The sequence below is a fragment of the Microtus pennsylvanicus genome, chromosome 13 (assembly GCF_037038515.1).
Source record: "Microtus pennsylvanicus isolate mMicPen1 chromosome 13, mMicPen1.hap1, whole genome shotgun sequence".
NCBI classification, from domain to species: Eukaryota; Metazoa; Chordata; class Mammalia; order Rodentia; family Cricetidae; genus Microtus; species Microtus pennsylvanicus.
The window spans coordinates 57,723,987-57,749,392 of NC_134591.1; positions in this window are offsets into that span (position 1 = coordinate 57,723,987).

The following is a 25,406-nucleotide window of genomic DNA, read 5'->3' on the forward strand; positions in this document are numbered from 1 at the left end:
AGCAATCTGACTTATGAATTTCATTGTAACAAGGCTAAATGAAATAGTAACAGAATCCTGCAGCACAGAAGAAAATACACTGTGAGTCACTGAAGCCAAAAAAAAATGCTCTGCAGGGCTGAGGTCGTAGCTCAGTGGTTAGAGGGCTTGTCTGTCATGGATGGGCCCTGGGTTCATTCCCCAGCACCACATAAGCTGGGTGTGGTGCCACAAACCTGTAATCTCAGAGGCAGGTGGATGAGAAAATCAAAGTCATCCTTGACTATACATGAAACTCAAGGCAAGCCTGGGTTACATGAGACCCTGTCTATGAGGGAGGGAGAGATAGGAGATGGGAGGTGGGATGGAGGGAGGAGGGGGAGAGGAAGGGAGACTAGGAGGTATCAGGAAAGCCGTTAGCTTACATTAGAGGATTGAAGCATAATTTATCTACATACAGTTGTTGTAAGGAGGGGGCCGCTTAGCCCTGAGATAATCACACAGAAACTGTACTAATTAAATAACTGCTTGGCCTATTAGCTCCAGCTTTTTATTGGCTAACTCTTACATATTAATTTAACCCATTTCTATTACTCTGTGTCTCGCCACGTGGCTGTGGCTTACCGGCTAAAGTTTTGACGTCTGTCTCCAGCAGAGCTACATGGCTTCTCTCTGACTCTGCCTTCTCTTTACCAGCATTCAGCTTAGTTTTCCCCACCTAGCTCTGTTCCTCTATAGCTCTGCTATAGGCCCAAAGCAGTTCCTTTATTTATCAATGGTATTCACAGCATACAGAGGGAAATCCCACATCATACAGTAGCCATTCTTAATTTTTTAAACTTCTTAAAATAAAAACAAATAGCTATTTCTATATGATATATAGTATAATATATATTAACTACAAATGAGGAAATATTAAAAGTGTTCCCATTAAAGTTAGGGCAATACTAGGGCACCCACTATCTCCACCCTTCCCCTTACAAGTACTGACACTGTGAGTACTGGTTAATGCAATAAGAAAAGAAAAAGCATTGGACCACAAACCAAACCACTCTTACAGTCAGTTTAGGACTTTCGACTTCACAGTGCAGTCATGGCCCTGTGAAGCCACTAGGAAATGTCTGAGGATTGTATGGTCAGAGCTCCTGGACTCACAATGGGAGACAGGACATTTTCATACAATGCTAGGCGGTGGCCTGAGCAGCGGCTCCCGGTGACGCACACGATCTCAGAGTAGATAGCTCACACTCTGCAGGGTACCAAGCCGCTGATTATGATGATGACACACCAGGTATCCTACTATAAATCAATTTTTACTTATCTATTTCCAGCTTACAGTGAGCTTATCAAGATGTAAACTGAGAAGTATCTGTCTAGCGATTGCTGGGTCATGTCAGTCGGCTTTCCGGCATGACGGCAAGCCACTCGAGATGAGTAACTTGTAAGCAGGAATGGGCTCTGTCTTAGGGTTTCAGAGACTTCAGTCTGTGATCACCTGGTCCCTTTACTTCATGTATGTGGCAAACAGGACATCGCAACAGAAGTGTATGCCAGGGTAAGAAGAACTGTTTACATCATGGTGACTAGGAAGAAAGCAGGGGGCAGGGTCCCAATATATCCATCAAGGGCATACCTCAATGAACTACTTCCTCCAACCAGGCTCCACATCCTGGAGCACCCGCCGCCTTTCAATACATCACCAGCTGAGGACCAAGTGTCCAGCCATGAGCCTTTGTGGGAAAGCTCACATGCAAACTAGAAAAGTAAAGTTATCATTGTTGCCAGAAGACAGGAACATATCCACGCTGTACCCAAAAGAATGGGCTGAAACATGACTACCAAGAGTATGGGAAGTTAGTGATATAACCAGCTTCAAAATTAATATGCAAAAATCAGTGGCCTCCATATTTTACAATGACAACCAGTTGGAGCATGTAATGGGAAAACAGATGACATTTACAACTGCAACCAAAAAGATAAAACACCTGGAATATGATACACACACACACACACACAGCTGCTGAGGGACTCGCAGGATGACTCGAGCAGTTGGAAAGACATCTCACATCTTGACTGAAGAGAATTAGGAAGCTATTTCTCCCAGTTTGCCTACAGCTTTTCTACATTTCAGTTAAAAACACAAGCAGGAATCTTTGATGACTTCAAAACTCATAGGAAAACATTAAGTGTGCGAATGAGCAGGAAAGTTCTGAAAGGGAGAGACCGGAAGGGACTGTACCTATCGGGTATTTAACACATCTGAAACCTCATAATTAACAAAAAATAGGGCGGTAGCTTGTAGACCAATAGAAGCATATCCGTAGAACAAAATGTGAAGCATAGAAAACCCAAGGCCATATGACAATGTCCTTGATGATAAAGCTGGCATTGGGAATCATTGAGGAGGGACTGGAGGGATGAGACTCAGTGTAGAGCACTTAGGTAGCATGCTTGAGGTCTGTGGGTCAATCCTCAATATCACACATACACACAGGCACGCACACATGCGTGCACACATGTACATATACACACGCACACACGTGTGCACATGCTCATTCAAGCGTGCAGGCAATCATTGAGGATCCAGAGGAAATATGCAAATCCCTAAAGGGTATATGAAAGAAACACTCAGGGAAACACAGAGAGATAGCCACTCACAACTGCTAGAGAAATAACAAAGGTGCACAAGAACGTGGAGGAAAGGGAACACTTCCTCGCTAAGGGAATGTAATTGGTACAAACAGAATGGATAAAAGTACAGAAGTTCCCCAAACTAATTCAAAAAGAACTACCATATGACCTAGCATCTTGGCTTCTGAGTATGCACCTAGAGGAATTGAGACCAAATTCTCAAAGAGATATTGGCACCCCCTCCCACGTCAATCAAAGTAGCCAGAATGTAGACTCAAACTGAGTGTCCATCAGTCGATGAATGGATAAATAAAGTATATAGAATGCATCCATGATGGAATACTGCGCAGCCTGTGTGTGTGTGGACAAGTGCCCCTGTGTGTATAGGTATGCAGGCACATGTATGTGTGTGAGTGTAGCAGCCAGAGACCAGCCTTGGATATCACCATTCCTCAGGAGCTGTCGTCTCTCACAGGGACCTGGGGCTCACCAGAGGCGAGGCTGGCTGGCCAGCAAGCCTCAGGACTCTCCCGTGTCTGCCTCCTCAGCAGTGGGATTGCAGCACACACCAGCGTGTCTGACCTTTTATGGCCTGGGTGATTGTGCTACAGTGCCCATGTATCATGGCAGGCACTTCACCGGCTGAGCCCACTAATCAGGCTTTAAATAGAGCAGGGTTTGGGATTTCTTTTCCACTTTTCCACCTCTTTCCACCTAAAATATTTTTTTACAAGACCCTGGGTGTATAGGGATATTAAATAGGTATATAAATCAAGCCTTTACTGATAATAAATCATTAAGAAGTTTATTTGAAGCCAGGTGGTGATAGCGCACGCCTTTAATCCCAGCACTCAGGAGGCAGAGGCAGGAGGATCTCTGTGAGTTCGAGGCCAGCCTGGTCTACCAGAAACCTTGTCTCAAAAAACCAAAAAAAAAAAAAAAAGAAGAAGAAGAAAAGTTTATTTGAAAACAATTCCTTTCTATGTATAAACTTTTACCATTGCACTAAAGACAGATGCAAACGTGCATACTAATGAGTTATATACACACTGCTGAGTTGTCTCTGCCAGCTTATTCTTATTAAAGAATTAAATCTGAGGCCGGGTGGTGGTGGCACACGCCTTTAATCCCAACACTTGGTAGGCAGAGGCAGGCGGATCTCTGTGAGTTCGAGGCCAGCCTGGTCTAGTTCCAGCTAGTTGGAAACAAAAAGCTACAGAGAAACTCTGTCTCGAAAATAAAAAAAAATTAAAAAAAAACTTAAATCTGATGCTGAAAGACATGGAACATCCTGAATATTTTCCAGAGTTGATTGGTGTTATTAATCTATTAATTGCCAATGCTGAGATCCTGAGAACATTGCCTTGCACAAAATGGCAGAAGCATGGTCTTTTCAGAGATTGTTGGAAAGTCTGTCTCTGTCTCAAGCCAAAATTCATTTAATGATTTAATTTTTTTTTATGAAATCCAAGTCAGCACCTCAAACAGCAATTTTTTAAATCAAACACTCTAACACAATATATCCAAAGCTATACCGACCTGATAACTTACATGCTGAGGGATGGGAGAGGGGGTAGGAAAATATTAAAGGCCTGATTTCCATAATGAAACCATTCTCTTTCTGCAGCAGCCAAAAGCTCTGTGTGTACAGTAAGGAACACCGCATCTCATAAGAGAACGGTCTCCACGCTGAGCCAAGGTGTCGCGGGCAATGTCCATAGTCGTGTGCTGTGACAGCCTGCACAGTTGCATGCACACAAGCCCATGTCATGTGTTCAGAACCACAGCTGCAGAGAGGTCACTTGACACAACAGGAGAGCACTGCGTGCACACCCTGCCTGCACACCCTGCCTGCACACCCTGACTGCACACCCTGACTGCACACCCTGACTACACAGTGTGCCTGCACACCCTGCCTGCACACCCTGACTGCACAGTGTGCCTGCACACCCTGCCTTCACACCCTGCCTGCACACCCTGCCTGCACACCCTGCCTGCACACCCTGCCTGCACACCCTGCCTGCACACCCTGCCTGCACACCCTGCCTGCACACCCTGCCTGCACACCCTGCCTACACAGTCTGCCTGCACACCCTGCCTACACACCCTGCCTGCACACCCTGCCTGCACACCCTGCCTGCACACCCTGACTGCACACCCTGCCTGCACACCCTGCCTGCACACCCTGCGTGCACACCCTGCGTGCACACCCTGCGTGCACACCCTGCGTGCACACCCTGACTGCACACCCTGACTGCACACCCTGACTGCACACCCTGACTGCACACCCTGCCTGCACACCCTGCCTGCACACCCTGCCTGCACACCCTGGGTTCATTGCGCATTAGATTTTGAAGCCGTGTTAGTCTCCATGAGTCTAGAATTCTTTTACTGCTGCCAAATATTTTTGGCAAATTTTGCAACCCCACATTTAGTCCATAGCACCCTACAGAGAGATGACCACGACTTGAAGATGCTGGGAAAGAGAAGAGCCCAGGAATCTGCCGTTTGCAACAACACAGATGAGCCTTGAAGGCATTACGTCAAATGAGATGAGCCAGGCATTGAAAGCCTTATGCGGTTTCATTTATACCTAGAATTTAAAAGAGTTGCACTTCCAGAAGCAGAGAGTAGAAGGGCAGTTAACAGGACTGAGGGGTGGCAGGGACTTCAGGGGCTTCAGGGAAAGGAGAGGTATTCGTTAAGGGATGCAATGCTTCCGTTAGGCATATCGAGTACTTCTTGCACGATACATGTACCGTAGAACTGTTTCTTCCAGGTGGAACATTCACTCCTGGAGGTTGGGGGGGGGGGGGGCGGATTGTGAGGATCCTCAGATGAGAATCACGTGCCCCACCTGGAAGTTATATTAGCAGCCAACAACTTTGGGGGTGAAGGGAGGACACTCTTTGGTGGGACAGCGGCCTGCAAGTACAGGGAACTGGAAATGCTACCTGCATGAGTTGCCATCCGTGCTGGGGTGGGACTGTTCAGTGATGCATCTGCCTCTGTCACACATCCTCCAGGAGGAACCCCAATTAACTCGAGGATTTACCAACCTGGACTTGGCTGGGCTGGTTTCGTAGGTCATTTGAAAAGCACCAAGAGTCAGACCATAAATGATTTTACCACAAAAATGTGTCTAAGTGCATCAGGTGCTGTATTAGCCACTTTCGGTGCTGTGATCAAACGCCTCAGCCAGTAGCAAGAAGCAACTGAAGGGAGAAAAGGGTTGGGTCATGGCAGGAAAGGCACGGCGGCGGATTCTGCCCTGTCTGTAGAGAGGCTGACAGAACAGCTCTCTTTTGTCTCATCTCACTCATATCATGTTAGAACAGAAGAGCTAAGAGTTCAGCCTAGGCACCAGCAGGCTGTAACCCCCGAAGCTGGCCCCTCAGTGATCCATTGCCACCACTGAGGCTCCACCTCCTAAAGGTTCCACAGCCTTCCGAACCAGCACCACTATCCAGGGACTAAGTGTTCAAACACATGAGCCTGAGGGGGCAATTTACATTTAAATCACTAAGTTGTTTTTCTCGTTGTTTTGACAAAATTCCTGACAGAAACACCCCACTCCATCCTTATTGTACCCACAGAAGGAAATATGGATTTGGGCTCATGGTTTCAGAGGGCTTGGGCCATGAACACTTGGCCCTACACACTTAAACAGAACATCATAGAGACAGGAACATTTGGTGGGTCCCAGCACTGCTCACGTGCCAACAGAGGGGAGCACCACGTGCCAGCAGATGGGGAGCACCACGTGCCAGCAGATGGGGAGCACCATGAAAGAGTGCTCATGTGTCAGCAGATGGGGAGAACCATGAAACCACGTGCCAGCCTTTGGGGAGCACCATGAAAGACTGCTCACGTGCCAGCCTTTGGGGAGCACCATGAAAGACTGTTCACGTGCCAGCGGATGGGGAGCACTATGAAAAATTGGAAGAATCAAGTAACTAGACTTACAAAGACTCAGCCCAATAACCATAGGCCCCAGCTCCTACCGTTTCCAGAACTCCCTAAAATAAAGCCTCCAACTGGAGGTCAAGCATTCAAAGTGTGACCCTGTGAGGGACATTTAATACTTAGACCATACTAATAATGAGGTGATGGATACATTAATTGACTTGCTTTCACCTATCATAATGCATGCATTAATCAAGATAAATTATGCATCCCAAATGTATAATGTTTATTTATCAATTGCACTGTAATAAAGTTGGGGAGGGTAACAAAATCATTGAGGAGAAGATAAACTACTTATTAATATTATTAGGGCACTCAATTAGCCATTGAGAAAATGTAAAATTAGATCCATACGTCATATCTCATACCAAAGCAAATTCTAGATGGGCCAAAGATTGAAATGTATTTAATGAAACAATTGGCTAAAAGGAACCACTGATAAATTTTGAACAAGAGTTTCAGTGTGTGAAAAGTCTTCTGACCAGGTCCTCAGAGGAGGGGGATGCTAATTTGCCTACACAAAACTAGAAAACTTCTTAAAGGCAGAAGTAATCATGAACAAAGCTAAAAGACAAATATTGGAGCTAGAGAGATGGCTCAGATGTTAAGAGCACTGGCTGCTTTTGCAGAGGATCTACGGTTCAGTTCCCAGCATCCACATGGTGATGCTCCACCATCTGTCACGGCAGTTCCAGGGGATCTAGTGCCCTCTCTGGCCTCCACTGACACTCCATGCATATGGTGTATGATACATACTTGCAAGCCAAACATCCATACACATAAAATTCAAAATACATAAGTCTAAAGAATAGGTGAAAGACAAATAACAAAGTGGGAGATATATCTGGTACATGAAAAGCTCTTACAAATGCACTAGAAATTGCCAAACATGGTCATGCACACATATAATCTCAGCATTCATGAGGAGAGGCAGGAGGATCACTATGAGTTCAAGACCAGCCTAGACTAAATAGATTCTTCAAAAAACGAATCAACCACTCAGTAGAAGTAAATATGCGTAACGAGCATGAAGGTGGAGTCACAGCACAGGAGACAGGCCTGAAGCATTTGGAAGAACAGTTACCTCACCCACAGGAAAAACTAGAAACAGCCCAGGGGACCCACATCTCACTCGCCAGATTGGCAGCTCGTTCTTTGCTACTTCACTGACGGCACGTGGAGCAATTTGGTTGGATCTATTAAACCACTAAAACTCATGTCATTTGTCACCATAAAACACACTTCTAGATAATACACACACACACGCGCGCGCACACACACACACACACAAATTTATGAGCTGGGAAACTGGTCAAAATAAATGAAATGTCCATCACCAGGTGATCCCTTAAAGAGTAGTGTAGTATATACCAAGAAGCCATTCAAAAGAGTGAGCAATGACCTGGCCATGTTGCCCTAAGCATATACCCAAATCAAAAACATGTTTACATTCTTTCACTTAAAAAAAAAAGTGTACACAAAAAGCTTGTGCAAAAATGTCCACAGAAGCCTCATTCATAATAATAAAGACACAGAAACAAAACCTCCACTACTGAATGGATGGAGCAAGTGTATAATTCCCAAGCCGTGGAATGTTACTCGGCAATGGAAAAGGAATGAAGCTAAACACTTACACGTGCTACAGAGAGTGAGAACTTTAAAGACGTTAGAGAAAGCAGACACGCGAGGTCACCTGTGGATGACTTCATGTGTATGAAGTGTCTAGAACAGGCAAAGCTATGAAGACAGAAAACAGGTCAGTGGTTGTGTGGGTTGTGGATCAAGGAGAGTGGTTGCTAATGAACGCAGTGTTCTTTATGGTGTGACAGAAATGTTAGCCAACAGCAAGGAACTTCGCAAATATCAAAAAAAAGTTTTAAAAGGACTGATTTTTTAATAAGGTATGAATTATATCTCCAAGAACAAAAAAAGGAGAAGGTACCTTGAAGCAATTACTTATATTGTTCTATTATTAAATAAAACTCGGGAGTCAAATATTGGGGTGAAAACCTGACAGCGGTGGAGTGCGGATGATCAGCTGACCCTGCCTCTCCACACTTCCAGATTGAAAAGCCCATGAAACTTCTCTGAGCCCCTCCTTACCTCTTCCTGTACCTCCCTGTCTGACTCTCTTGGTCCCACAACATATGTATGGCTAATTCCAACCAGCCAATCACTGACTCTGCCCTCTAATTCAAGGTTTATTGGAAGTCCTGGAATGTCAATGCGAACAAATATGCCACAACAGTACCTTCTCCTAAAGCGGTGGTCCCCAACCTTCCTAACGCTTCAACCCCTCAACACAGTTGCTCATGTTGTGGTGACCGCCAACCACAAAACTATTTTCATTGCTACTTCATAACTGTAATTTTGTTACTGTAAATATCTTATATTTCAGATGGTCTGAGGTGACCCCTGTGAAAGGGCCATTTGATGCCCAAGGGGTCACAACCCACAGATTGAGAACTACTGGTCTAAAAGAGAGTGCCCTGTGAGGAACTTTCTGGATGCAGAACTCAGTGTGTATAGACCTTTCTCTGTCTTCCCAAACTGTCTCAAAGAGCACACAGAAACTGGTAATGCCACATTAGAGAGGAATCTAGGGGTCTGGGGTGGGGGGTAGAGGGAGATTTTTGTATTATAGATATCCTTGAACCATGACAATGTGTTCAAATATTAAATTGAATTTAAATTGTAAAAATCAAAGTGACCCTTCTGTCAGATGTGGAACTTCCCGGTAATGAAAGGGGGACAGCAACAGTGGCCCTAGGAAGAAAAAGACCTGGGGTCCAGGCACCTGAGGGCAGCTGTCCTTGGGTCTGAGTGCTGGGGAAGGTTCAAGAGCTTCACAGGCTCTGGCAAGGCCCAGCTGGAATCAATCGAGGGTGTGACCTAGGAACAGCTGGAGGGACAGGGGGAAAAAGAACTCAAGTGATTCATTCTAGAAAAGGGGGCTTTGGTGTGTAGTCCTAGAAACCAGAGCCAGCCTTTGGGAGCTGTGGTGATGCCAAGGATGGGGAGCAGGACCAGCTAAGAGAGAATCTGACTTGGTGACCCTCTTCTGAACCCACTGAGTCACTCTTGCCAATGACAAGGACTATGTGTGCCTATCCCATGCTGGGTCTGGGATACTGAGCCAGAACAGACATGCGCTGGCTACTTCTGTGCCGTAGTGACCACAATATCTGATAGAGATAACCAAAGGGAGAGAGGGTCCCTTCTGGATGTTTCAGGGTATTTAGGCCACCATGCTGGGTAGGGCTTGGCAGAGCAGTTCAGTTCATGGCAACCCATGTGTGTCACAGAGAGATACAGGAAGCAGGCATGGGGATCGCCTTCAAAGCCCTCCCCTAGTGAGCTGCTTTATCAGGGAGACCATACCTCCCAGAAGACCCACAGATTTCCCAGAAAGCACCACCAGTTCCAAGGGAAGATTTCAACATACAAGCCTGTGGAGGGCATTTTACATTCAAACCACGACAGCCCCTGCCATCCAGGAGCTCCAGGGCCAAGACCTGGACAGAAGAACCAGCTGGGAGGGCTTGGCTCTGCTCCATAGCCTCTGTCTTTCAGAAGAGAGCGCTAGGCTTGCACCAAGTTCATTACTATCCTGTTGTCCAAAGCAACCTACAGGGCCAAGCCCATAGTCCTAGGAGGAGGGTGTTAGACAATTGCAGGACACCTTGGGGACTTGGGCAGATCATTAACTGGGACGTGAATGCAAGCTACCTCTCCCAGTGCAAAGCAGAGAATGTTGGTACATCCACCAGGCAAGAACTATGGGAAAGGCAGGGCCCCTATGTCCTCCCAAAGTTATCTCTGCTTCGCTCTCTTCAGAGTGACATCCAGCCTACCATAGAGACCAGTCCCCATGCTGAGCAACAGGCATCATGTAAAATAGCCCCTGTCTGTTCCATGGCCCCAGTGCAGAGCCCACAACAGGAGTCTGACTTTGTCTCAAACATCGCAAGAGGATGGGCAGAGAAAAGTGTAAAGACTATGGCACTAGACAGACCTGAACGTGAGTTCCTCTTCTAGACTCCACGAGCGTGATTGATCACTTCTCCTCTTTGAGCTGCCATGTCCTGCCTGAAAATCAGGGATGCTAAGACAAGTTATTACCTAAGACCTCCATACACTGAGCAACTGCTGGTCACCACATTCTCACTTCTCCCGTTCTACAGATGAGAAGTTTGCAGTCCTGAGAAGAGAGAAGGAGAAGGCAGCATTAGATCTACCATGTCCATTCCCTGGCCCCCAGTGATGGGGGTTCACCCTTGGCCAACTTGTACAGGTAAGAAATTAATGATTTTAGAAACCCAGGCGACGAACCTGCTTCCCTGCTTCTTCTTGGGCTTTGGGGAGTTCCGCAGACGCAGCTTTTCCTATTTCTATTGCTATGTACGTTTTACTGTTTCCATTTGGTCCTTCCTTCTCCAGTTAGATCTGCAGGGCAGTGGCTGGATGAAAAGGCCCAGGCAGGGCCTACAGAAGAGCTCCCTCCAAGGTGCAGGCTCCAGAGACTCCTAGTGGCACGTGTTGGTGAGCTTTTGTCCCAGCCTGGAGCCAGGCAGCCCACAGAGGCTGATCATCCTTATAAATCTTCCTTCTTTCCTTCCCTACAAAGCGATCCCCCCTCCCCCTGGAAGCCACAGAGTGAGGAGGGCCCATATGAGTAGAACCCTGATCACGCAGATCTCAAAGGCTGATTCAGGGTCTTCCTGGGGCCCTGGTAACCTCCATGGCCCACGCAGCTCCAGCCTGCACTTTGGGATGGCTTCTGCCGCTCCTGAAGAGGGAACAGTAGCAGCGTTCACAGTTCATTCTCGGGCTGCTTTCCTTCCCCTTCTCCTCCGCCAACTCTAGTCACCCATGCCCTCTAGGTCCACATCACTGAGATCAAACAAAAGACCAGAGACAGGCAAGGAGCAGGAGGCTGGCAGATTCTGGCACACTAGGTGGTTGACTATGGCCTCCACTTCGGTGGGATAATCTGGCTTTTCTGGGAGCTCAAAGCTGGTTGGAAATAAGAAGCTGGCCCAGAAACAAAGGGATAGCCAAGACTATGACAACCCCGGAGATGGTAATGGAAGAGGAAGTTGGAGAGTGGAGCTGGTGGAAGGCGGGGCATTCCTGGGTCTGCCTCACCTAAACACTACTAAAGCAAGGGATAGTTAGAGCAACTTTACTGCCCAGAATAAGTCTATGATGATCCCAGCAGGAAGCAGGTGTCACATTCAAATTCAACAAGAATCAGTAAGGATGTCAACAAAGTGTGTCCTAGAGCAGGACCCTGGGATGTCAACAGACTGTGGCAGACCTGAGGTCTGGGAGAATAGGCAGGTGACATTAACCAAGTCTGAAAGGCAAGAGAAGGAATACATCTAGGGTTTTCGCAGAGGGTGATAACCAACCTCTGACCACTCAACCATGAAGACAAGAGGTGGAATCCATGGCTCCAACTCCCTCCTTGCTCATGGCTCCCAGGAGGACACATGGCCCACTCAGGTTTCTAACACATAAGGCAGGGAAGAGGGCAGAGGGGACATGGAGACAGGTATGTGGAGATTGGACAACTGGTTGGCACCACCAACAAGTACTCTCTGCCTTTCAAAACCAAAGAAAAGGCCCGCCCAGAGACACTGAGACTGTCTCCCAAATACACCATCTCAGCCCCCTGTCTTTCCCCAGCAGCCTAGCCAAGGTGACCCTTGGCCCAAACAGCTGATCCCTCCGGCACTAGGACCCAGTCTCTTCTTCCAGGGACCCCTTTCAAAGTCAGAAGGCAGAGAGCTGAACAGCACTCTCTGATCCGGCGTCAATCCCGTATCTGGGCCCAGGACTCATTTTCAAACCAACCAAGCGTCAGAAGTCACACATCAGGCTTATCTCTGCTGCCACTCATCTCCAGAAGCCCTTCTCCCGGTCCCTGTCATTCCCAGACAAATAGAATTCCTCCCCCTGCCCCAAATCCTAATGAATGTCTGAACTCAGGGCGCAGCGCCCAGCCCCAGAGAGGCCCCAGCCCGCCTCTGCACGCTGCACGCTCTAGGTTGCCTGAAGATAGCAGATTTCACCCGGTTCTCACTCTTCTGACCCCAAGAGGTGACTCTGAGAATGCCCCTCCCACCCTTCCTCTGTCCCAGTACTAAAAGGGTCACCGCTTCTGTTCACTAACTGCGGGAAGGACTGGGGTCTATAATTTTGCATCTCTGATTTAATGCTGTTCACTCTGTAAGCATCAAGCCCTCCCTCCCTCTTACCAGTTCTGCCCTTGACAGGAGGTGTTCTGTCCTGGCAGCAAGCAGGTGGCGCTTTTCAGACCCCCCCCCCGTGGGAATCCTTGCTCTGTCAATATTAGCCATGCAGTGTTCACTCGCTCATTCGCTGGTGCCTGTATTCTCATTCATTCAACAAACGTCTTCCCTGTTGGGGACACTGTGAGAATGGGATGGCAAAGCCTCTGCCATCTTGGAGCTCACCACATTAACGGGAAGGCAGACAATAAACATCAAAAAGAAAACACAGCCATAAGGCAGAGAAGCCAGTGGGAGGATGGGGGGAGAAGGGTGCGGGAGAGGCAGAGTCAGTAAAAGTAAGGGTGGTCAAAGTCTCTCTCTCTCGCTCTCTCTCTCTCTCTCTCTCTCTCTCTCTCTCGCTCTCTCTCTCCAGAACTCCCTCCCCTCATCCATCATCTAGGATGGCCAGCAATGAGTCCCAGGTCCTGCCTGTCTCCACACTCTGGTGCTAGGGTTACATGCACATGGCTACCCTGGCTTTTACAGGAGTTCTGGGGATTTGAACTTGGGTCCTCATGCTTGTGCCAAATGCACTTTCCCCATTGAGCCTTCTTCGCCTTGATATCCAACGCAGGATTTTCCTAAGAGGTGACTTTGAAATAAGACCTTGAGCAATTATCCAGCCACTCAAAACCCATTTACTCAGGGGGGGGAAAGAAGAGTTAATTTTCCTCAAGTCTGTCTCTTCAAGTTGATAAAGACTTAAATAAATTAATATATGTAAAGTGCTGGCCCACAGCCTGGCATATAATAAGTTTTCAATTAATTGCAGCTCTGTGTCTAGCTAAAGGGAGAGTAATGTGAAGAGGCCCTGCAAGCCTAGGAATGGTGCCTCACCCCAAAGGGTTCTCCTCTTGGAGTAAGCAGGACATCCTCCATAGTCACCCCAGACCGCTGAAGTGAGAATGTGCCAGCCTGGGCCAAGGACACCCAAATAGCCTGGATGCCTGAGGCTAAAAGCCTGGAGAGGATCTGAGTCCTGCCATAGAGGAGCCACCCCGTGCTCTCTGAGCTGCTGCCTGGGGTTCCCCCATGAGTCTCCATCTTCCTGCTCTGCCAAGAGTGAGGTAGATGGAGGCAGAATATCCATGACCTGTTTTAGGGGACCTTGCCCACACAGTCCCTACCACACTGCCAAGCCTCCGCTGGCCCCCACACAGTCAGTCTCTCCATCCCAGTCGGTCCCAGGTCCCAGCTCAGCTCTTTCCCCTCCAGGAACTACAATCCCATCTCCCCCACCCCACCACCCACCCCTTCTTTCCTGGGCACATAGCTGGCTGCAGGGACAGAGGGCAGCCTGAGATGGTAGCCTAGAGCACTGTGTCCCAAAGGGTCAGCACAGAGTGTCTCTTCTGCCCCTCCTTGGGTCCCAATGCTTCCCAGTCCTGACTGATGACAGAAAGTTGGTCTCTAAACCAGTTCTGGCCAAATGACTAAACACTTGTGGAGGAAGGGAGTCATACGAAGGGAGGGAAGGAAAGAAGAAGGGAGGGAGGAAAGGAGGGAGAGGTAGACATTGAGCAGAGGGAAGGGAGACTGCTCTTCAGAGACAAGGCTCTGGCACTCCAGTCCTGGGGATCTCCCCTCTGCCCCTTTAGGAACTGTATTGGGGACAGTGACACAGCCAGCCAGCTTCCATGCATGTCCCTCTTCATTAGGATCCATTCCTTCTCCACACCTCCTCCCCAGCCTTCAGACTCCTTTGGTTTATGTGAGCCACACCCCCTACCGCTTACAATGTGCCAAGCCTGATGCCAAGCATCGTGTATATACACAGCACTTATCCATCCTCCCCTCAGGAGGAACTGTTTCCCCTCCCCACAAGTGAGGAAGCAAGGCTGAGAGAGGGCATGGGTCTCGCTCAAAGACACACAGCTGGCAAGCAAATGGGAAGACCCAGGTCTGAACCAAGCTCACCTGACCGTGGGGTCGACAGGCTCCACGATGGGCCTCCCCAACCATGATCTCCTACCAGCACCTTGAGTCTCTCACACATAACTCTGTCACAGACTCCATGACCTTCCATGCCCCCTCCCTGTATCTCTGCCTGCTCTTTCCTTAGACTGTGAGGTTTACAAAGATGGGGCAGGACTTTACATGACCCTACTCCGACCCCTCAGAAGCACACAGTAGACAGCATCCTCCCTCTGTGGACAGGATGCGGCTCAGTCAGTACATGTGGCCAGCGCAGAGCCTTCCTCCACTCTCCCGCTCTGATGCCTTTGCTATGGAACTTGGCCAGCTGGTGCCCCACCCACCCCCCACCAGCTTGGTTCAGTGCCTGCTAAATACCGCCCCCCCCAATAAGACTCCTCTTACAGGATTTTCCAAATCTCTTGAGCCTTTGCATTTTAAACAGACCCGATCGTATCAGGCTTCCCGCCCCCCACCCCAGTCTCTCCAGCGGCTGAACCCTTCCCTAGTTTGATGAACTGATGGCGGTTAGATAAATCGCATCAGCTGTCGGCTTTGCTGAGGCTGGGGAATGACATTTTCCAGGTCTGCTCAAGTTTATCGTGAAGGAGCCCTTCCTGCCACAAACCACCAAGGCCAGGTGAGACGAATCAAGAGTTATACAAATGTCCCACTCCAATAATCTGTGCCATGCAGGCTGGCTCCTAGCTGCCTGTGGTTTCAGGAAGGCTGGGAGCCAGCAGACAGCAGACCAAGGAGGGCACGGGGGACGCAGCCTCCCCTTCTGCCTTCTGATGGTAATTGGCAGTATTTCCATGCATTTCCATGCGGAATTATGCCATAAATTTACTTGGCTCCAAATGGGGCTGCTCCCAGCAGGGAAGGCACCCAGGGAGGATGGAGATGATGGGAGAGGATAGGAAGGTGGTCCAGACTCTAGGCTGACATATCAACACCCCCAGCCCCAGCCCTCCAGTCAGCTCTCTTGCTAGCTTCTCCTGGGAGGGAGGCCTGGGGATTTCATTCCAGAGTTCTGGGGATTAGAGTGGGAAGGCCAGGTTATATAGATTAGAGAAGCCTGGGGTCTGGAGAGCTGAAGGAGCAGCTAAGAGCGCTTGCTGCTCTTGCAAAGGACCTGAGTTCGGTTCTCAGCACCAGTGTCAGACAGTTCGTAACCACCTGTAATTCCAGTTCCAGGGGACCTAATGCCAGGCGTCAGAGAACATCAGATGTGTAAGAGGATACCTTAGAGCCTCTACCAGTCCTCAGACTGGATCAGTCCTGACTCGGACACTGGCCTTCCTACTTCCTCACCAGCTCTGGGCATTGCTGTCTCCCTTGGATGGTCAGCTGCCTGGATGGATCTATAATCGCCCATCCTTGCCATCAAGACTGCCATCTGGGGGCCCTGAGAAGCGGGTACCGGGCTCAGAGACCTGAACAAGACAAAGCCCTGGGACATAGGCACAAATACATGGTCACCCATACCCAAGCAGTCAGCAAGGATGTGGGGCTGGAGAGATAGTTCTCCCAAGGATCTGAGTTTGGTTCCAGAACTCACATAAAAACATCAGGCATGGTGGTGCATGCCTGTAACTCCAGAGCTGGGGAGACAGAGACAGATAGATCCCTGAGGCTTGCTGGACAGCCAGTCTCGCTTAACTGGCAGATTTCAGACCATTGTACAACAGCCGAGGTTGTCATCTGACCTCCACACATCCATAAACACACATGCAACTCATACCCGCACACCCACAAACACACACTCATACCCGCACACCCACAAAAACACACTCATACCCGCACACCCACAAACACACACTCATACCCGCACACCCACAAACACACACTCATACCCGCACACCCACAAACACACACTCATACCCGCACACCCACAAACACACACTCATACCCGCACACCCACAAACACATACTCATACCCGCACACCCACAAACACACACTCATACCCGCACACCCACAAACACACACTCATACCCGCACACCCACAAACACACACTCACGCATACAAACTTAGCAAGGACCCATATTTGATTTGTAATGAGTTTGGTTTTTTTTTTAATGAATAATTTTTGCAAAACTAATTAAGAGGGATTGAAGCCCAGAGAGGAACTAATGAGCTATGCAGATCCCCCTGGCATCCACCCTGCTGGTAAGGCTGGGGAAAGAGAGCCCCCCCCCCGCCCCCCGCGCATGCTATAGTCACAGAGAGACTCAGCTGGGTCTGTGCCTCCTGCTGGCAGAACACTCTCAGCTGGGACACAAGGGCAGCTCCAAGGGTGCACAAGAGGATGGAGGGTTGGCAGTGGAGCTGACCTCAAGTATCAGCACCAAGGGAGGGGTGCCCCCAAGCTTGCTTCAGGGGTCTAGTCTTGAGTCTGAGAAGGGCGATTTCTGTGAAGCCCCCCGGGTGAGGCTGGGGCTATGGGCCCGGAGGCTACTCTTTGAGGGCTTCTACTTCAGCAACTTCTAGCTGTGGTCCCTGCTCTAAGACCTGTGCTCGGAGGCTAACGTGAACCAAGAGCTGGCAGGGACACACCGAAGCCCCTCCAGACCCAATCCTTGACAGTCATGAGCCTGGGGCAGAAAAATGACTAAAGCCTTCTCACGACTCCAGTGGGCACTAAGAAAGATGGTCAGCTGCACCTTCATGCCCTGTCCCCACAGCAGCCGGGGTCGTGTATAGCTATTAGTTCATCTAAGCTTACCAAGCCCTGGTGCTCTGGGATTCCCGTGGTACCAATGACAAAACTAAGGCTCAGAAGGACGATGGTTTTTGTCATATGCCTAAGGTCACCTCTGGAAGGACTCGGTTGGGTCTGAGCCCCAAGAACTCAACTGAGCCTGCGGAATTCCTAACCATGTTGCCACCAGTCTCCGACTGGCTGGCCTCTGACTTCCGCACACATATCCACAAGCAAGAATTTCTGATCACCAGCTGCCAGGAGGGACACGGGATATGATGAACTTCCCTGAAAGAAGGCTCTGCAGTCTGTCTCTAAGGATCACGCTTTTTGTCCTTGGCACCAACTTGGGAAGGGCAGATGGCACCAGAGACCTCCCTCCTCCTCCTCACCTTTTAGGATCTGAGACCAGATCTTCTGCATTAATTGGTACAAACTGGTCAAATCAATGAGTGCAGAGATCCAAAGGAGGGGTGGGAAGGGCTCCAAGGCCCTTGGCTGAGCCTGCAGAATTCCTAACCACATTGCAATCATGTCAGCCCTTGGCTGGCCTCTGACTTCTGAACACAAAAGCCCACAAGCAAGAACTTTTGTTCCCCCCGTATATTGAACACTCGGTCCGCCAGGCCCCTCACAACCCCCATCGCCAGTCTCTGCAGTAACCCTGCAGCATTTTTTTGTTTCATTAAAACTTAATCCATAGGTTGGGGCTGGAGAGCCGTATGCTATGGCTCACTCGGCTAACGAGTGAGCAAGGATTTGATCCTGTTTTATTTCTACTTCAAAGTCTATTTCTTCTCGCTTGTCTGGCCTTTCTTCACGCCTTGTCTTCCTCAAGGACTCCTATTCATCCTCCAAAACCCAGCCTTCCCTGATTCTCTCTCTCCACCTCTCCTAGGCGGAGTTAGTCATTCTTATTAGAATTCAAAGTATAGTTTTGATTTAGTAGGTGGCATTTGACTGGAGCACACGTCTGCATTTTGCTCTGCTAATTAGCACTCCTCCCTAAGCTGCACACCCAAGAAACGATAGCAAGCTAGCTGGCTCCAGCGTCTGGGATCTTAGTTTTTAATTGCATTGCAATATTATAACATACAATTTGCCAGTTTTAATTGTGCGATTCGGTGGCATTAAGCGTGTTCACATTGTTGCACAACCATCTGTACCATCCATCTCCAGAATATTAAGACGCCCCAGACTGCAATGCTGTCCCCATGACACAGTGACTCCCTGCATCCTCCCTCAGCCCCTGGAGGAACTGTTTTACTTTCTTTGTAAAGCTGATGACGGTATATCTTCCATGTGAGCAGAAGTATACTGTACCCCACACACACACACGTGTGTGTGTGTGTTTGTGTGATGTTCGTGTTCATGTAGAAGAACACAGATACAGATGTGTTACAGTGTGTATGCAGAGGTCAGAGGATGACCTTGGGTGACACAGGGTCTCACCTCGCTAGAGACAGTCTCTTGCTCTTTGTGGTGTACACCAGGCTTGCTGCCCCTCAGGCTTCTGGGAATTCCCCTGCCTCTAATTCCCATCTTAACATTAGAGCGCTTGGGCTAGAGATGTTTTATGTGGGTCTGAACTCGGGTCCTCATGCTTGTGTGGCCAGGGATTTATGTGACAAATCCCTGGCCCTGGTGTTGTCCTTTTGTGTCTGACTTCTTTTATTCCGTTTCTTCCACATGAGAGCAGATGCGAGAACGCCCTTCCTTTCTAAAGCTGGCATTCCATCGCACCCAAATGCCGCAGTTGATCCACTGGTGAGCACTGAGTTGGCTCTGCCTTTTGGCTGCTCTGGGTATGGCTGCCATGAGTAGTGTGTGCATGCACAGGTGTGAGCACCTCACAGCATTGTCGGGTCTGGGTGACTAGTTCACTGTCCCTAACCTACGTATGTTACACTCAAGGCGATGGAAGTTGCCCGTCTTCCCAGATCTGTCACCTGAGCTGCTTCTCCCACTCAGACCTTGGCTCCCCTTTGCATCTATCCCTGCCCCCCCAACTCCCACCCCCCCATAAGCTTTCCTGCCTAACAGACTTGGTCTATTCTAGTCTAGCCTCCAGGCGTCTGCACGTGCCTGGGTGCCCAACCCCCTTGTGCATAGGAGCATTGTGAACCCCCCCTTCTCCTGGAACCAGTGCCCTCTCTCATGCTGTGCCCTCTGCCCCGGCTCATGCGGCAAGCTAGAGCTGGCACCAGAACTGGGAGTTTCCCAGATGTCTGTCTCACCTTGAGGCACCCCCCCCATCCATACCTGTTGGTTCCCACCCCAGGATACTCCTGGACCCTTCCTCCCACTTCACCATGCGCTCCCGGGCCAAGCCACCACTGCCCTCAAGACCACATCTGCCTCCCCGCAGCTTCCTTTACCCACTCTGCAGTCAGACAACAGGCTCCTGGCATACCAGAGAAACCTTTCCCTACCTTGTTGCTTGGAAGGTGAGGGCCAAACCTCTGCCCTGTTCCTGAAGGCCTCAAGGAACTGATGTTCCCTCTTTGCCTCCCATCCTTCCTGTGTTTTCTCAAGAGAACTTGCTCCAGGACACATCAGCAGGCCTAGGTGTGCCGTTCCCCTTTCCTTGACCCTTGTCCCACCTCTTCTCTCCAACCCCCTCTGACTGGCTGCCCTCCGTCTCTTTAGACCTCAGTCTATTGTTACTTGTTCAGAGAAGCCTCTGTAGCTCTGACCCTCAGGTTACATTAAAGCACTGGGGTCCCTCACAGCTCAGGGTTCTTCCTAGCGCCTCCTGGAACTTAATGATGGTATAATTATTAGGAGATGATATTAGCTCTCTTCTCTATTCTTTCTGGATGACCAAGTTTCCAACAGCACAGGGTCTTCCCTGCCGCTTTTCTCGCTGGATCTTCAATATTGATGCCCAGAATCGATGTTTGAATGATGCATTTTTAGCACCTCCAGCCTGGCCTTGGAAATGACCTTCACCCGCAGGCAAGTTCTATACTACCCTTCCACACCCCGACAGGATCATGGCCTCTCACCAAGATAAACAGTCCACACGGTGCCTATGACATGCATGTGCCTACATGCACACACATTACACGCACACACATGTGAGTGCATGCATGTATACATTTGTTCTTCTACCTACGACAAGCTGTTTCCCCAGGCACACACAGGCAATGAACCAGTTAGTCCTGAACAAGGACACAAAGCCAGGTGACTACTCCATCCCAACCACCCTCCTATGATAGATGATAGATATATGCACCCGTGTCTATGAAATCACCACCAGGGACCTGCTTGTATACCCTGCCACACACTGCCATAGACACATTCATACACAGATGCTGACACACCTGTGGACATACCCATAACCACTGTTTCACACCCATCAACACAAGCACACACACAGGAAGGCACGTGTCACCCAAGCTGGTACCCTCAGGACCCAGTCAGCTAGTGGTACATGGCATTTGGAGGCTGGGCATAGGGTGCCCTTTCTCAGCTCTTGGATACAGACCCAGGGACACACCCCCACCTAAAAAAAAGCCTTCCTCCCCCATCCAGTGCACTCCATCTTCCTCAGGCCCACCCACTCCTCAGCCCCGCTACTGGGCTGTAGGTGCGAGGCTGGAGCAGATGTGAAAGGCGTGACGGAGGATGCGGAGGGCCCACTCGGCAGAACTGTTTACTATGACACAACCGCAGTAATTATTGTTTTTTATGCATTTCCGTATGAAATTACTCATTCTGATTCTGGGGGAGAATTCAAATGAGAAAGTCTACAAACAATGGTCTCGGCTGCTTGATGAGGAGCCATTGTCTTCTCTCCGGGTATGAGCACTTCCCACCGGGGAAAGCTGGGTGGGTCGGCATGCAGGAGTATGGAGCTGCTGAGGGTGGGAAAGAATGGATCAGAGGAAGACCAAGGAGTGTTTGAGTGTGTGGGCGGGAGGGGGGGGGGCTTACTGTGTGTATATCTAGGTACATGCATTTGTGGGGGTTTGGAAAGGTGTGGGGTGTGTGTGTGTGTGTGTGTCGGCATGGGGGGGTGTCTAGTTTTATTGCTGCATCAACAAGCTATTCCAAACTTAAGTGACCTTGAGCCACCATCATTTTGTCATAGCTCACGATTTTATGGATCAGTCCAGGCTGCTGGTGCCAGAGAGACGGCTCAGCAGTTAACAGCACTTGCTTTTCGTAGAGGACTGGGGTTGAACTCATAGCACCTACCTAGGAGGCCTCGCAACAGCCTGTGACAGGGAATCTGACATCTTCTGGCCTCTGTGTGTGTGAAAAACACATACGCACACACATGCACACACACACACACACACACACACACACACACACACCACACAAATAAAAATAAAAGAGAATCTTTTTTTTTAAAAAAAGAAAGTGAAATCCAGGCTGTCCCTGGACGGGAATCTTCTTACAAGCCATTGAGATATTAACGGCAATGGCAGCTCCCATTGGCAAGCAGAGTCATCTGGGTCCAAGATGCCTCCTCACCATTTGGTGCCAAGAGACGCTGGCACAGTCACAACCTTCCACGGAACTTCCACACTGGACGGTCTCAGACGATAGGACATCTCGTGTGGCAGCTCAGCATTCCCAGAGAGATTCCTAACAGGCTGAACGCTGCAAGGCTTGTCAGAGCAGAGCCTGGGAAGTCTCTAAGCCCAGCCAGGAGATTAGACGCCACTTCTCAAGAAGGAAAATGGACGAATTTTTGCAGCCGTCTCTAACTCATCACCCTGTCCATCAGCGTAGTGAGAAGTCCCTGAACTAAGAGGACTTTAGAGATGGCTCATTGCCATCACTGCCTCAACACAAACTAGCCTCGAGCAACCTAAACAACGTCTCCGAGCCTCGGTTTTCTGTTCTGGCAGATGCTATTGTTGTAAGGAAATCACATGTAAAAGTCAGCCAGGCTAATAGTGTCCAGTGAGTGCCTGCTAGCTGCTATGTACTTAGGTGCCTGATGCATCCTGCCCTCCTGGCCTGGAACCACAGGAGACAATGCTTGGGAAGAAACGCCTAGAAGAGACAGACACCCTCTTGAGGCCCCGACAGCCTCCCCAGTCACATCAGGGCCCTCCCCCACGGCAGCTAGCTCTCTCCAGCCCACTGCTGATCCTGTCTGTGCCGGCGCCAAGGCCCAAGGTGAGCCCTGGAGCCTCTACCATCTGCGCCAGCTGGGCTGGCTGAAGGCAGCTTCACCCGCTTGGGGGCATCCCTGGCTAACAATGGCGTTAATTTTTCATTTGTTTGTTTGATTTTCTGCAGTGAATGAGGAATGTTGGAACAACATCTGGAGCTGCCCCAGGCTGAGGTACACAGCGGCGACGGTGTTGGCAGCTCAGAAGACAGCACGCTTGTGTGTGTACGGCTACACTCCCACAGACATGCAGACACGCACACAGGCACACACATACAATACACCAAACGTACACACATGCATGTCCATGTGCATACACGTGTATTTGCACACTTAAAGCAGTATACACATAGGCATGACTCCAGGCATGTGCTCCTAAGTGTGTGCCCATATAGGTGAATGCACAAATGCTTACACTTGTACCCACATACATAGTCACTTTCACATCTTCAGGATAAAGCCTTCCAGTTCTGGGCAAGAGTTTGGCTCCAGGAAGCCCTGTTTGCTGTACTCAGACTCCACAGACCCCGACCAGAGAAGCCAGGCTTGACCCTCACCTTGGATTACAGCCTAGTTCTGTTGTTCCCGACATGCACCTGCCTGGCCCTGTCCAAGAATCCTGTCACGCCCATCCCACTCCACTCCAGAAGGCCAAGTGAACAGCTTCCCTCCCACTCCCAGGAACGCGCTCAGCACAGACGCTACTGCAGGGGCAACAATGCAGAACAATGTATTCCCAGCCTGGAGCAATATTTCTCCAGATAAGGAGGGATAGGGTGACAGCCTATCAGTCCTCAAGATTCGATCAGTGTGAGCCCTCCCCACCAGAGCCACCTAAGGGTCCAGGCCATGTCTGCATGGTGCTATGTGTCTGTGGGCATATATGTGCCAGGTACACATGCACACAGGTGCCCATGGGATGTATCTGCTGGCCAAGCCAGCCTCTATGTGTCCACAAGTGTTTGCACATCTGTCTGCATTTATCCTGAGAGTCTGAGATCTGTGACTATGAACATCTGTCATTGGCGCTTGTCAGTTCTTCTGGGTGTCTGTGTGTTTCAGGGTCACTGTGCCTCCTTCTGTCTCTGGTGTCCTGTGCATTTGTCCGGATCTGTGTGTCAGTATCCACAAATACTATTATAGGTGACTCTGTGAATTAATGTACATTGTGTGCCCACACCTGTGTTTCAGTGTGCCTATGTGTCTATGCTTACAAAAGTATTATTGTATGTGTGCATATGTGTCTGTGTGTTCCCTGTATCTATATTATATGTCAGCATGTGTGATAGAGAAGGCATGTCTGTATGTCTGTGTGTCACTGTGTCTGTATGTTACTGTGGAGGGAGGCTGGGATGCAGGCAGGAGGCAGATCAACATCAGGGCCTTATTAACCATGGGCTTTGATTGAGCTGCATGCTGTCCCCACAGGGGAGACCCCTGGGGCTAGCAAAGGGCCTCTACCCAGTGCAGGATGGCCATAGATGGGGAAGGTCATGCCCCTTGCTATCTCCCAGCAGTCTACAAGTCCTCTGGTCCCAGTGGACAGCAGCTGGCAGCCAGGCCTTTGGGTGATAGGAAAAGTATTATCCGGACGTCATGGACTTATGATCATCTCTGTGGTCTCCTTGCTCCCTCCCCTAGGACCCCCCTCATCTCCCCATCTTATCTCTGCCGAAGTGGTGTGTCACTGTTCAGCCTTGTATCTAGACTCATTCAGTATCTCTCTACCCGTGCTGCACACACGCACACACAAATACAGCCTACAGTGGACCCTCGGGCTCTCTGTTCTCATCCTCCTGTGTCATGCGCCGTCACACACACTAGACTGGGCGTGTCCTTTCTTCACCCTTCCCTCGCCTCCCATGTGGTGAGGACACACTCCTCAGCTGTAGAAACAGTTTTCAATTGCTAGTCACAGAGCCTAAAGGACACAAGTAGAGCCCAGTAAAATAGGGTGTTGTAGAGATATGGGGGTGTTTGGTGCAACCAGGGGCAGAACCAGTGCCCAACCTCCAAAGGCCTGGAAAGCCAATGGAATCAATCCCCCTACTCCCATCATCTGCCTGGAACCGCCCCTTGTCCTTTGACTTCTCCAAGTGACTGACAACAAAAGGCTACTGTTTCCCCATGCATGGTGCTGCTGCCATTGACAGGCTCACCCTGCTGGCCAGTAGACAGAAAACCTCATTGGCCAAGCTTGAATCCAATCAGCCGTGGTTTGGGACAGAGTCTCATCGCAATATGGCTGTGGGCACCAGCCCTTAGGGATGACTGACAGTTCTCAGGCAAAGGATATAGAAGAAGAAGTTTCAGGTTGACGGTAAGCAAGATCCTGGGGTCATCCAAGGGTAAGGCCTCTTACTGGACCTCAGGGATGCGGCTGGCTGGCTGCCTGAGGGTCAGTCCATCTCAGGGTCTTGTGAACGCAGATGAAACAAGCTAAAGGCAGCAATGGGATCATGTGAGCTGAGGATGGAACCAGAGACACGTGACAGATGTCAGTCTGCTTTCTCCCCACAGTTCCCTCCATTTCTAATTGGGCTTACATCTACGCCTAGCAACCCCACGGTGCCCCAGCTGCTTCGCTGGCATCACGCACATTCCATGCTTCTAGTGCCTGTGTGGTCCGCCCCTCCATCATCTTCTCATGAAAAACCTGAGGTCCACACTTCCTCTGGCTCCCTCTAGCCCCTCACCTCCACCTGCCTTGGCTCCTCTAACCCAAGAATCCCTAGGCAAGGGGGCACAGGTGGCTGTTCTTACAGAAATGCCAAGCCCTC